Source organism: Heterocephalus glaber, unplaced genomic scaffold (genome assembly GCF_053883595.1).
Source record: "Heterocephalus glaber isolate CG9 unplaced genomic scaffold, H.glaber_assembly_v1.0 deba00000331, whole genome shotgun sequence".
Lineage (NCBI taxonomy): Eukaryota > Metazoa > Chordata > Mammalia > Rodentia > Bathyergidae > Heterocephalus > Heterocephalus glaber.
The window spans coordinates 36,707,192-36,719,797 of NW_028258142.1; the positions used below are offsets into that span (position 1 = coordinate 36,707,192).

The 12,606-nt window shown below is 44.5% G+C and overlaps 1 protein-coding gene across 5 annotated transcripts in view; it reads right to left on the minus strand.

Moving 5' to 3' along the window:
• Positions 1 to 12,606, minus strand: part of Setbp1 (SET binding protein 1) — a 357,001-nt gene that overhangs the window by 287,339 nt on the left and 57,056 nt on the right. The window contains exon 1 of one of the 5 annotated variants that reach the window (XM_087193241.1): positions 7,876 to 8,021. The exons of the other annotated variants lie outside the window; for them this stretch is intronic. The gene's annotated coding sequence lies outside the window, so the exon portion shown is untranslated. Of the gene's footprint in view, positions 1 to 7,875; positions 8,022 to 12,606 lie in introns of those variants that run through there. 5 annotated transcript variants of the gene reach the window in all.

Below are 12,606 nucleotides of genomic sequence, written 5' to 3' on the forward strand. Positions count from 1 at the left end.
GGGCAAATACCTTCAGTGCCCATTTTCATATCTGCCTTATAAATATATCCAGATTATCCTTCTAAGATTATATCATTCATTGAACAAAGTCCCTGTTCTTCTTTGGTTAGCCTGTGGTGGGTTCAAATTGGTCCCAATACAAGAGCAGCCTAGGTAGATTAGAGACTTTGGCAGGAAATCAATCTCCAATCTCTTTTTAGTGGCTCCTCCTTCTTAGTAGGATTTCAGAAATAATCTGCAAGCAAAGGTGACTTCTTGATCTGTCAGAAAGTAATAGTGGAGAGAATGCTATTCTGTAAACTAAATATCTGCATAGTTGCTGCAGCTCTGGGAGGCCTTGAAAAAGCCACTAGCTCTCTTTAAGCCTTGGTTTCTCCACCCACAGATTTGGGATTGAAAGCAGTAGTAATTCCTAATTTTTCTCCATCCCAGACCATCTTGAAAATTTGAAGGAAGTCACAGAAAGTGTCAGGAATAGCTACTCCTGGAAATGCTCAGATGCACAGACACACAAATTCTGCATCCAGTTCCGAAAGGTTAGGAGAGCCTATCTGGGTATTCACAGTGGTCTTGGACCATAAATTTAAAGCCCCACGGATTAGTCAACTTTAACTCTCTGTGATGCTTCTACCTCTGTCTTTTTTCTGTTTAACCTTCTTTGTAAATGTTGAGCTTTTGTTAAATATGTTTAAGCTTCCTATCAGAGACACAGCATTCTCATGGTATCCACATGGCCCTTAGGCAATATATAAAATATGAACAATGTGTCAAGAGCATTCATTTTTTTCCATGACATAGACATAGCAACTGATATCTGTCAAGTCCAGAGTCACCACTACTGGAGGGCAGAAACTTGCTCCATCTCTCCCCACCAGCACTTTGTTTGGGTCATTCCCCAAGAATTGACACATTCCTCAGAAGTATTCCTGTTTCTTGCCTATGTGTCTAACCATGACATGCACACTTTGCCTCTTACCATCTAGAGACATCTACCCTGGCTTCTCAATATGGATGAGATAGCCCTGTGACTACCCAAGTACTGACCATAACTTAACATTCCAATGGCCAAGGACTCAAGAGCTAGGGTCCTGTAGTGTCCTATACACAATTAGTAAATTAGCTGAATTGAGAGGGTGATCTATAGAATAAATCAAAATTAAACACACAAATAGTTTTCTATATATTTTTTTCTTTTTCCTTTATTTGGAAGTTGTATCATGCTGCTATGGACTGGACTGTGTGCCCCCAAAGTTTATATGCTAAAACTCTAATCCCCAATATGACATTTAGAGGTGAAACATTTGGGAAGTGAATAGTGTTAGATGAGGTCATGAGGTGGAACTCTCATGATGGCATTGGTGGTGTTCCAAAAAAAGGAAGAGAGAGAGATGATGCTCTCTCCCCACCATGTGAGAACATGAGGAGAAGGTGGCTCTCTGCTAATTAGGAAAAGAGTCCTTCACAGGGAGCCAATCTGCCAGCACCCTGATCTCAGAATTGTGAGAAATGAACGTTTATCATTTAATCCACCCTACTTACGGTATTTTGTTACAGCAGCTTAAGTGGACTAATACATCTATTTACCAAATGCATTTAAGTCAGCAGTATTCACCATTTACTAAGAAAAAGAAAACTGTTATCCATACACTTTGACATACAAAGAAACACAGTCCCTACCTCATGTACCTGGCATTAGGGAAGAAATGAATCAAATTAAAATACATAAAATAACCAAAAGAGTGATGCATCAAATAACAATACTATCCAAAAATAACTACAAATGGCAATAAAAATTACAAGCCAAGTCATATATGGCTAATTGCAAAACTGTGGTAGAAAAAGAGGAAGGTGTATGTAAAGCAAAGAATAAGCACTGATTCAAATATCAACTCCTTGCCCCTCGCCATGCCAATAAGACTCCCTCATTTACTTTCCCTCCTTCCAGCTTTCTGCTCTTTCTCTCATAGCTTCTCATTCTTGCCACTATGTGAGTAGTAAACTCGTACAACTGAAGAGTGTGAGTGTGTGACCTGCCCTGCACAGACTCCCAGTGGCTGGCTGTGGGGAGCAGAGTGGCGGTGCCAATGTGAAAGGCCCTCTCCGCTCTCCCACCCTCTTCCGTTTACTCTCCTTCCCATGTCTACACACTGCACTCACTACACCTGAAACAACCAACCTACCAAACATAATACAAAAAACAGTTTGCCACATGCCACAGGAGATAACTAAAGGCTAATAACCCTGCTCAGTTGGCCACACCTCTTGCTGGCCCCCCATACCTGTCTCACCCTCATGTGGTTATGTTTGCTCATGCCTTTCCCTTCCATCAGCCCAACCATAATCACAGCCCCCACCTCCTTCAAGGTTCAGCACAATTCCCACTTGCCCTAGAAGGCCTGGTCCTGCTCAAGTAGCTCACACTGAACACCTCCTACCTTCTCACATTTATAATACAGACTGTCTTACCTACTCTTGCTTTTAAAAATTGTTTATAACTTTAAGTTGTCAATGCCCTAGTGAAACCTTCTGAGGGGAAGGATCATTTCTTCTCTTCTTTTTCACAGTGGAACTCTGTGAAAGTGGAGTGAAATTGGAATGTGAAACCCAGAGATCCAGTAGGATTTGACATGATTAAAAGCCAACTTGGGTGTCCATGTCCTTTCAAACATCTACCTGATGACTGTCATACTTGAACCCTAAAATACTGCTCAATCTGTCCATTGATTAAAGTTCCAGAAGCCAAACTGAATTTAATTTGGTTCACAATTTTTGAGAACTGTTTACATCTCCTCAAAGTTCATATACTGAAGCTCTAACCCCCAGTGAGATGGCTTTAGAAGTGGTATCGACTTCCAACATCTCTGAAATCATCTTAGATATCTTAGGTTTGACAATACACAGTATTGTAGTTTTCATGTTTGGCTTTATGCCACAAATTGCAAGCTTGATTAGGAAACAGGCCACTCCTACATCACCTTGTCTTCATTTGCCTGGAAAAGTCCCTGTGCACAGCATAGGCCCTCCATACTTTCTCACTAAAAGAGGAAACTGCTTTCCCAGAGTTCAATAATAAACTCCACCTCCCAGAGTCTGGGTTTCCAACTCACTACCTTTCTCCTGAAAAACAATGAGATAGGCAGTGAGCAGCCTGAGACATTGATGTACTGGGCAAGGAAGGGATTAATCCTTAATCACAATATCAGATACACACTGGAGGTACACACTGGCTCCACTGCAATTTCTCTCCCCGAAGGCCAGAGAATCACTTGCATTTCTGTGCCTCACTTTGTCCTTTATAAAATGGGTTCAATTATTTTTAAGTCTCAGATAAGGGTAATGAGTGGAGCAGAGCTAAAGGTTGATATGTAGAGGTCATGAGTGTAGTTAAGCACCTGTCTTGAGGATACGTTGCTCTGAATGAGGTAAAGGCTGAGAGAGCCCAAATTGCTGCTGCCTGTGCATTACACATTGCAGTATGCATTACCATGATGCCTTCCCTTAATAAACACCCAGAAAACTCTGCTGACAAACAGGCAGCCTCTGTGTCATGGAGAAAATGAGGGAAGGCGGATGGTGAGGAGAACAAGCAAACAGTCTGCCAGGAGCCTTTGTGAGACACTTGCTCACCACCTTTCTCCATCAGTCTGTGTGTCTACTTGTATGTCCTCCCACATGCCCAGGCAGCAAGTGAAAATATGCCTTGTTACATGATCCATCCTGCTTTGCCCGATAAATAACAGACACAAACTAAGTTGCCAAAAGCAGCTTATCAGAGGCTGATCTCTAGGTCTGGATCCAAGGTCCAGGAATACCAAGCCAATGAAGTGGAGGCTAAATGAGCTCAAGACACAGCTCCCTTTACTTGCACTGCTCCTGGAATGTGCCTGCAAGAACACGCATACAGCCATAGGCCCTGAGCACATACAGCCCTCTTTCCCAGGGGCATCCCAAGCACCTTAGACTGAGCTCATGTCATCAGTCCACCCTTTGCAAAATCACAGCCTCTTGAGCTACCCGAGATTTAACCATAATCAGGACTCATCCTGATGTTTTCTTACAGAAAGCAATGAGGCCAAAGCTGACACAAAGGTAACACTCTGCTGTCCCTCTTTCTGGTCCCCATTTCCTCCCCTGGAAAAGTAAACATAGGTTCACATGTATTCCTCTTATTCTCATTCTAGCACGGCCTACATTTCTAAGCCTTGTTGTTCCTAATTAAGAAACAAAAAAATCATTTTTTATCCCAATTCAGAGAAAGAGATTTGCTCCCCTCTCCTTAGGGCACTAGATCTCTGAAAGCAGTGAAATGGTTGTCCCTTTTTGTTTTCCTTCTTTCCTTTTTCAGGGACAGGGAGGCAGGACAAGTGACACTCAGTGGAATCGGTATCTCACAATGGTCCCTTCCCCAGTCATCTTCTGCTGTGCCCAGGGCTCTCTCAGCCTCCCCAACTTCCCCAGCCTCCTAGAGCAGGAGGGTTAATGCAGCATCTTTACTAAGGCCCACTGACCTCAGGTCCGAGCTTCTCTGCCAGGACCACTGACTGCACAGGAATCAGAGTTGAGAGTTTGGTTCCAGGAGTCTAGCAGGTATCAGCTTGTGACCTAATAAACTTGTGAAACATCGTAAACTCCACTACACTTGGAAATCCAGGATGCTCATTAACATATTAAAGACTTTGAAGCATTGCACTGCAAAGACATCCGTTTAGCTTTCTAAAACCAGGTGTTTCCCCATCATTTCTGCCCATCCAATCCTTTCTAGCCTTTACCATCTCTTAACACTCTGAATAACTGAGTTCCACAAACCACATATTGTAAAATACAGTCATTCGTTCTTCTCATGGAAAAAGTAAGAAACACAGAAGTGCGTTAACCTATTCAATTTCACATAAAAATAGCAATATGAAGCAGCACATAAAAAGCAGAGGAAGCTCCGAACTGGGAGGCCAGGTGTCAGAGACAGATTTGCAAGACCTCATTCTCTGGACTTCTTGGTTCTAGTCTAGAAAACACTGCACATTACAATTTTTAAAAATATTAAGCCCATATACTCTTTGTATGTTCTCCTTTGCTGGACTGCAAACTGGTGTAAAATGTCCCTCTTAAGTTATGCTTCTGTCAACAGTATATTTCTCTTGCGTACCAGCCCAGGCAATGCAAGGAGGTTACTGAGATACTGTGTGATCTTTATTTTTGTTGAGAAGGTTGCTAGCATCTGAGTACATGCCTTCCTCTATGAATAATCTAGCACATCAATTGAGAAAAGACCGCCTCACCTTAAGGGTAGTGGGTTGCCAAAATAATCATTTCTTACTCCTTTTTGAAGGGGGGAACTCAAGTAATATTTTATTTTGTTTTTACTTTTGGTTTAAAATACATATTGGAATGGAGATGCACAATAATTGACCATTAAATATTTGCAGTATGGCTTGGGCCATCATCAGCTTCTCCCTTTGCTAGAGATATTTTATTCTTCAGTAAAAGCAGGATACTTTCTCCTGGGAATTTCTAAGGCTCTTCTCAGTCCCCTCTTTCTGGTATGCTGGAAGGCTGTAGCACTTGCTGTAATATCTCCTGCAGCCTACAGTTGTTCTAAATTCAAATTTTAAGAGCCCATGAGATTGTCAACCCACATGAAGGAGAAACCAATATCAAAACTCTGGTGGGTCATGAAGGTATCCGGGAAGGAAATGAGGGGAAAGGCAAGGCCTTGGAGACTGGGTCATCATCTAGAGAGGCCCTCAAGAGGTCAACTACGTCCTTCTTCCCTAAGGGCTGGGGGCAGAGCCTTAGACACCAGCAGGCTGGGGCTGGCATGTGGCTCACTGCTATGCCAAGGTCTGTCTCTGGCCATCAGACACTGTGTAAAGGCATGTGGCTACTTCAACACAACTTAGATGCTATGTGCCTCCACAGAATGCTCCACCTGTGCTTCCTCTTTATCCTAGGCAGTGTTAATACAGCAGCAACAATATTCAGAATCCTCTCCCATCACATGTGCACATGGCTCTCCTATTGTCCTTATAGCCATATCTGACCACCATCTCCACATTCGCCATACTCCACCATACTCCACTGTTCTCAGAGCATTGCATTGACTGGTACTCTCTTTATAGCTTAGGAATAAGTGATTATTTTTAAACCATAGTTTCTGATTAAGAGCCAGAATACATATTAATGTATAAGTTCATCAAACATCTATTAAACACCCTGTAGGTTCTGAGTATTAAGCCAAAGATTGTGAGGGAACAAAGACAATTTAAACTCAAACCTATTGCCAAAATATTACCTTTGATTACACTTGTATAATCTTGGCTATGTCAAAAACACATCATGGGCCGGGGATTTAGCTCAGTGGTTCCACCGCCTGCCTCGCAAGCGCAAGGACCCTAGTTTGATCCCCAGAACCAAAAAAATAAATAAATAAAAACACATCATTCTGCTCTTTATACCACTCCCTGGAAATAAAGTCTGTTTCTTTTCCTGTATTGCCTATTTTGGAACATGATCTAAAGGTAATCATTCATTTAGTTACCCAAAGAGCAATAATAGTAATTAGAGATGACACTTATTGGGTGTTTATTACATGCTATGAATTGTGTGCTACTATTTGTCCTATTTTATAGAAATATGGCCATTGTTGCAGATCCATACCTTGCTCTCCAATTCCCTGCATCCGATGAGGTCAGGAGAACACTGTCTTCCCTTAGAGCATTTGTCTGTCTCCTGTGATGCCCAACATCTAGGTCACTATTTCTTTCTGTCTCTGACTCTGCTTTTCTCTTTCTCTGTCTCTGTCTCTGTCTCTCTCTACCCCCCCCACCCTTTCTTGAGGTATGGGCATTTAAATTTAGGAAGCACTGAGCTATATCCTCAAGCCTTTTAAATTTTATTTAAAGACAGGGTCTCACTAAGTTGCCCAAGCTGGCCTCAAAAACTTGCCTCCAGAGTAGTTGGGATTATAGGTGTGCACCACCATGCCCAACCCTAGTCACTTTTTTTGTTTGAGTTTATTAGTTGCCTTCTATGTGGCCTTCTAGTTTTGTGGCCAACAACAAAATCACCTTCAAATCACCCAATAAGAAGCCGTAGAGTGACTGACGCTTCTGCCTCACACATCTGATCATGTCTCCAGTCTCCATTCACACTCTCTCCACTCTTGGACGCAAGGGACCTCCCAGGTCAAGGAATGCTGCCAGAGAAAGAAGGGCCACTACTACCCTGGCTGTCTGCTCTGCTGTGAATGTGTCCTCCAAAAGTTCATCTCTCCATGTGATGCCCCTAGCCATATTGTGAGGCAGCAGTAAGACCTCTGCCAGACGCCTAGCAAATGAAGGTACCATGCTCTTAGATCTCCCAGCCTGCAGAACCTTGAGCTAAATGAACATGTATTCTGTTGTTCAGGTATTCTGTTATAGCAAGAGCAGAGGGACTATAACACCACCCATGATCCATGGAACAATTTTGCTAGCCAGCCCCCTTACAGACTACTCTAAACTTCAAAACATTCTCACCCCCTCCTCTGGGAGGCTTCCCTGAAGACCTTTCCTCTTCCAAGGCATCGTCCTGAGCACACCTGTGGTGCTTATTCAGCACTTCAAACACCACACATGGCTCCCATCTACCTGGTGACCCGACTCTAGACTCTAAACTCCTCTCCACTGGATCTCCTGCTGCTTCACTAGCACCTGCCACCTCCGTCACCACCAATGTGGACAGGCCTCGTGTTTTTTGGTACAACCCTGGCCTGTCATTCTTTTTGGTTTTATATTTCACTGAACAATGCTTTACATATTTGTTAGGGGAATAAGACACCCTCTTTCTTTTGCTTCACAACTTTGAAATACCTTAATATTTCAAACAATTCAGAAGTACCTTCTTCCAGTCAAAATCACTTTTTCGGATGAAGAAATCAGAGCTTTGGGAGATCACATGACTTGTCCAAGGTCACAAGTGACCAGGCACAGAGCTGATGCTAAACTCTTGTCACACAGCTCCCAGACCAGCAGCTTTCCCCCTGAGGCCCTCACTCAGCTCGGGGCACTCTATTAAAAAAGAAATAAGCAAAAAAAGAAAAAGAAAAAGAAAAAGAAATAAGCAGAAAGAATATGTATGTGTATTTACATATGTGTGCATATATATCCATACATAAATGTACATATATGCATGCACAAATGCATATAATGAATATATATGAATATGAATATGAATCTAGCCTAAGTGCCTAAAGTGAGGGGTGGGGACTCAGAGCTTCACAAGAGGGGCCTGGGCATGGCGACTCAGCGGCCCCACAACAGACAGCTGGTGTTTGGGTGGTAGTAAATCACCCTGAAATGAGCCTCTTCCTTGGGCTCAATGCGGCCCCCACAACAAAGGGAGGCCCAGCTTGCAGCCGGACAGCTTGCCCGCGAGCCCCAGCCGCGTATAACAGCTTCATTCAGGAGCCCCACGTCCACACAAAGGCACCGAAATCAATCCGACATCCCGCCACCCTGGACAATGCCTCGAATCCTCTCAGAATCGAAGCCCCAAATGAGGGGACAGCATTCAGGGGAGATCAAACCACTAGCCTGTCACTGAAAGCGAGCACGGAAAAACAAAACAAAACAAAAAAAAACCCCAGAAAACACTTTTTAAAAGAGGAGGATTGGGCTCCACAGGCGACTCCTCCGCTGGGCACACAGTAGCTGCACTCTGGCTCACCCAGCCAGGGCTACAATCATTAGAAGGCTGCTTCTGGCCTGGCTTTGAGCAGTCACCTTGCCGAGGAATCCACAGCAAGCAACACTTGTGGGTGGGTGCGGGCTACAGTAGCACTTGGCTTGGAGACCTATGCAGCAGTGCCCTGTGTGAACTGCCATCTCCAGCATTTCCCACTGGCTCCAGGGCATGCACAGTAGGGTGAACACACATGCAAGTGGCCCTGGCTGAGGCGGCTTAGGGTGTTGACAGTAGTATCCCCCACACCAGGCCAGGGAGCCTCTGTTCCCAGGCAGGGCCTCTGGGGGTACTCATCTGCCCAGTTCTGCTGCCTAATCCGGTTATCAGCTGTGGACCATCAGCTGCCTAGCCCTTGCCTGGGGGCGCTGGGGGATGGGTTGAGGGGGTGCCACTCCAGAGGAGGAGCCTTGATTGTATTCTTCTTTTCCTCCGGTCGCTGTTAAGGCTTCTAGTCTCTCCTAGTTCCCAGAGACATGGACACCTGAGACCCTGCACTGAGCTAGGTCACACAGCTTGCCCTGGATGTCAGGAATCCACCTGCTCTCAGAATGTGGCTCCACAGCAATGGCAGAGTGGAAATGTGCTGGGGGTGGCAGAAGACATTTGACTGATCTATGGGAATGCTCATACTGAAGTGACCAAGGCATATGCCATTAGATGTGGCCAGCATCTCCCTTTAAATTTAACATTTTTGGCACCCACCATGAGAGTTCAGTAAATTTTGATTGAAAACAAAGGGTTCTGATGGAGGGCCATTTATTGAAGTCCCTACACTCTACTTGGAGATTCTGCGGGACTTTTCAAATAAGCAAAGGGAACAGCCAGGGTCAATAGGACAAGGTATGGCTATACAAGCAGCTGCTCATGGGAACAGCAAAATCAAACTGCAAAGGTTCATTAAACTCAGAGAGAAGACTAGTAGGAGAGAGAAGGCTAAGTGGGGACTAGCTTTTCCTTTGAATCCTTATTTTAGTCAAGAACATCTGTATTTTTTCCCTCTCCTTATGTGACTGGTCAAATTTCTTCCTTAATTCGATTTGCAACCAGTCATTTGCTATGTTATACAAGAAATCCTAAGCACCCCTATTCCCTTCCCAGACCAGAGCCAGACCCCTGGGCCATCTGGAGAGGGGGTGCCAAGGAGGTTAACTGGAGGTGGGGGCCACCGAACCTTCAAAATTCAAAAGGGGAGCTTTCTGTTTTAAATCCACTTCCTTCTAAACTGTTTCTGCTGGCCAACAATAGTAAATTAAATCCAATTTCCCCCTTGGAAGGGTCAGTTGTTGTTGTTGTTTTTCTTTTTCTTTTTTTTTTTTTTTTTACCCTTTCCCTTTCCATTTTCTGCTTTTGGAGCTCACCTCCTCCAATCTACTTCCCTACAGGAGCTGAAATTAAACAAGCTCCCCATATGCCATGCCTCACTTGTTGTCTGTTCTCCTCACCGCCATCTGGCCTATTTGCTCAGCCAAAAAGGGAAGCGGGGGAGAAAAAGAGGGAGAGAGAGCAAAAAGGGGAGGAAGGGGAGGGAAAGCAGGGGAGCAGGGTTAGGAGAGGGAGGAGGGGAGAGAGGGAGGGAAGGAGGAAAATAAGGGAAGGAGGGAGGGAGGCAAGGAAAGGAGGGGGAAGGAGGAGAAAGAGAAAACGCGAAGGAGGGAGAGCCAGACACAATGAGGAGGCTGGGGTGGTGATGCAGCCTCTCCCATCTGCTCCTTGGCCAGAGTCCCGGATGGAGCAGTAATGGAGAGCAACAGAACCAGTGATAATTAACCCAAACACAGACCTGTTTATTTAACCTGTTCAGATAGATCACTCTGAGGCTATGCTGTTGCAGAGGGCCCTGGGACACACTTAGGAAGACACCCTGGAGGCTGCTAAGGACACAGCGGCAGCTGCCCTCCCCACAGACATCTTGGGGCTAAGTGTGTGCTTGGTGAGCAGCAAAGAAGAACAGAAAGACGTCTTAACAACCACTCAGATCTTCTGGGAAGGGATTCTTTTGTCATCTTGCCCTTTCCCCTGCCCATTATCCTATTTCATGGCAAGAGCTTCTCCTGGGTGGCCAAATGACACGGAGGAAAGCTAGCCGGTGCGCTGTACTTGTCTGCTGCATCTTCCTGCCCCATCGTTCTCTCTGCCACTGCACCCTGGCAGAAAGATCAGGCTAGGACATGTGCTCCATCCAAGTAAGAGGGCAAGGAACAGGAGTGAAAAACTGAGCTACCTAGAGGACACAGAAACTGATGTGAAATTACCCAGAAGACAGACTGAATGGTCAGCAGCCAAGGACCAACGCCAATGGCACTGATAAAGGTATCAGGTGACAGCATTTAAGAGCCTGAGGTTCAAGGCCTACATCATTCTTTGTCACATGACTCTGTCTGCAGAACCTCTCTCTCCTTGGCTACAGTTTACCTACTTAATGGGAACAGTTCCCCAAGGTGTCTCAGTCTTCAAAAATTTAAATTTAAAAGGTCACTGTCATCTGTTCACAACTTCCCCAAGTTAGCGTGGAGACTTCAAGCCTTGAGTGAGACCACCAAGGACTAAGGTCAATTTGAAATGGGCACTGTGCACTGCCTGGAGGTGTGGGGGGTGGGCACACAGGATTTGTGTGTGTGGCATCCCCCCCAGCTCTGGCAGCCCCAGAAATAGGGGGCAATAGAATTTCCAGGGCTTACTGGCAACAGACAGAATAGGAGTTGTGTCTGTGAACTGGAACCCAAGAAAGCTCTTGGCTGAGCACTGAGGGTTAGCAAAGGAGTGCACTGGCTGGGTTGAAAATAGGAAGCATCAGGGGTGGGTGAGGAGTTGGCAGGCACTAGATTCCAAGTGGCTTCACGCTCCTCAGTGGAAGAAATGCAGAGATAATTTGAACATGGCTATTTTCAAGCTCCACAGCTGAGCTCTCTTGCTCTCCCACCCCACACCTCCCACCCAGCCCTGCAATTTGGCAAACCCTTTATGCTTGCTGCTCTTATACCCAATATGTTGGGTTGCCTTAGCAACTAAGCCAATTATCTCCTTGGAGCAGTTAAAACAATGACCGTCATAAATAATAACAATAAGAAAGATGATGGTAAAAAATAGATCTTAGGTTGGCAAGGTCATAGAGTGGCAAGACACTGGAAAGGAAAAGGGGCCCCGGTGGGGCAGAAAGTGAATGATGGTCTCTTATGGGATCTAGTGTATTTTATTTATCTAAAAGCAAATACAGGAAATACTCAGCTTTCTCTCACTCTCCCACTCCCAACCCCAGGCAATCTTACAGATAGTTCCGATTTACTGTTGTATCATCCCTCTTACCGCCTACCAGCCAGACCCAGCACGTTCATCTTGCACTAAGCACTAATTGTTTAAGCCCCACCCTCTCTCCAGACCATAAATTCCTCACAGGCAAACACTGGGTCTTCCACACTGGTGTCTTTAGCACCACGCTCAAGGTCTGGCATTAAAAAACTATTTCCTGAATGAATATAAATACGGTATTGTCCTAAATGAATCTAGATTTATACCTTAAGGTTTTTATACACCTCTGGAGCAGATAATTTTGAAATCATTTCTAGCTTTAATACCCCATAACCTTGTGGTCTTCTACCCTACTGTTCAAGATATGCAAGACTGTAGACTTCACATTCCTAAGACTACAGAGAAATTAAGGTGTAAATTCAAATTTGTTCAAGTACAAATTTCTTTTCCCCTAAAGAGCCATCCCATAAAATTTAGTACATGTAGAATATCATTTATGACAAAACACTAAATTAAAAATAATTAGAGATGAGAACTGAACTGATAAGGGACCATACAAATTGTACTTACTTATCCTACCCTCCAAACATAGATGCTTTTTTTTTTTGGCTATCAGGATTGAACTCAGGACCTTGCACT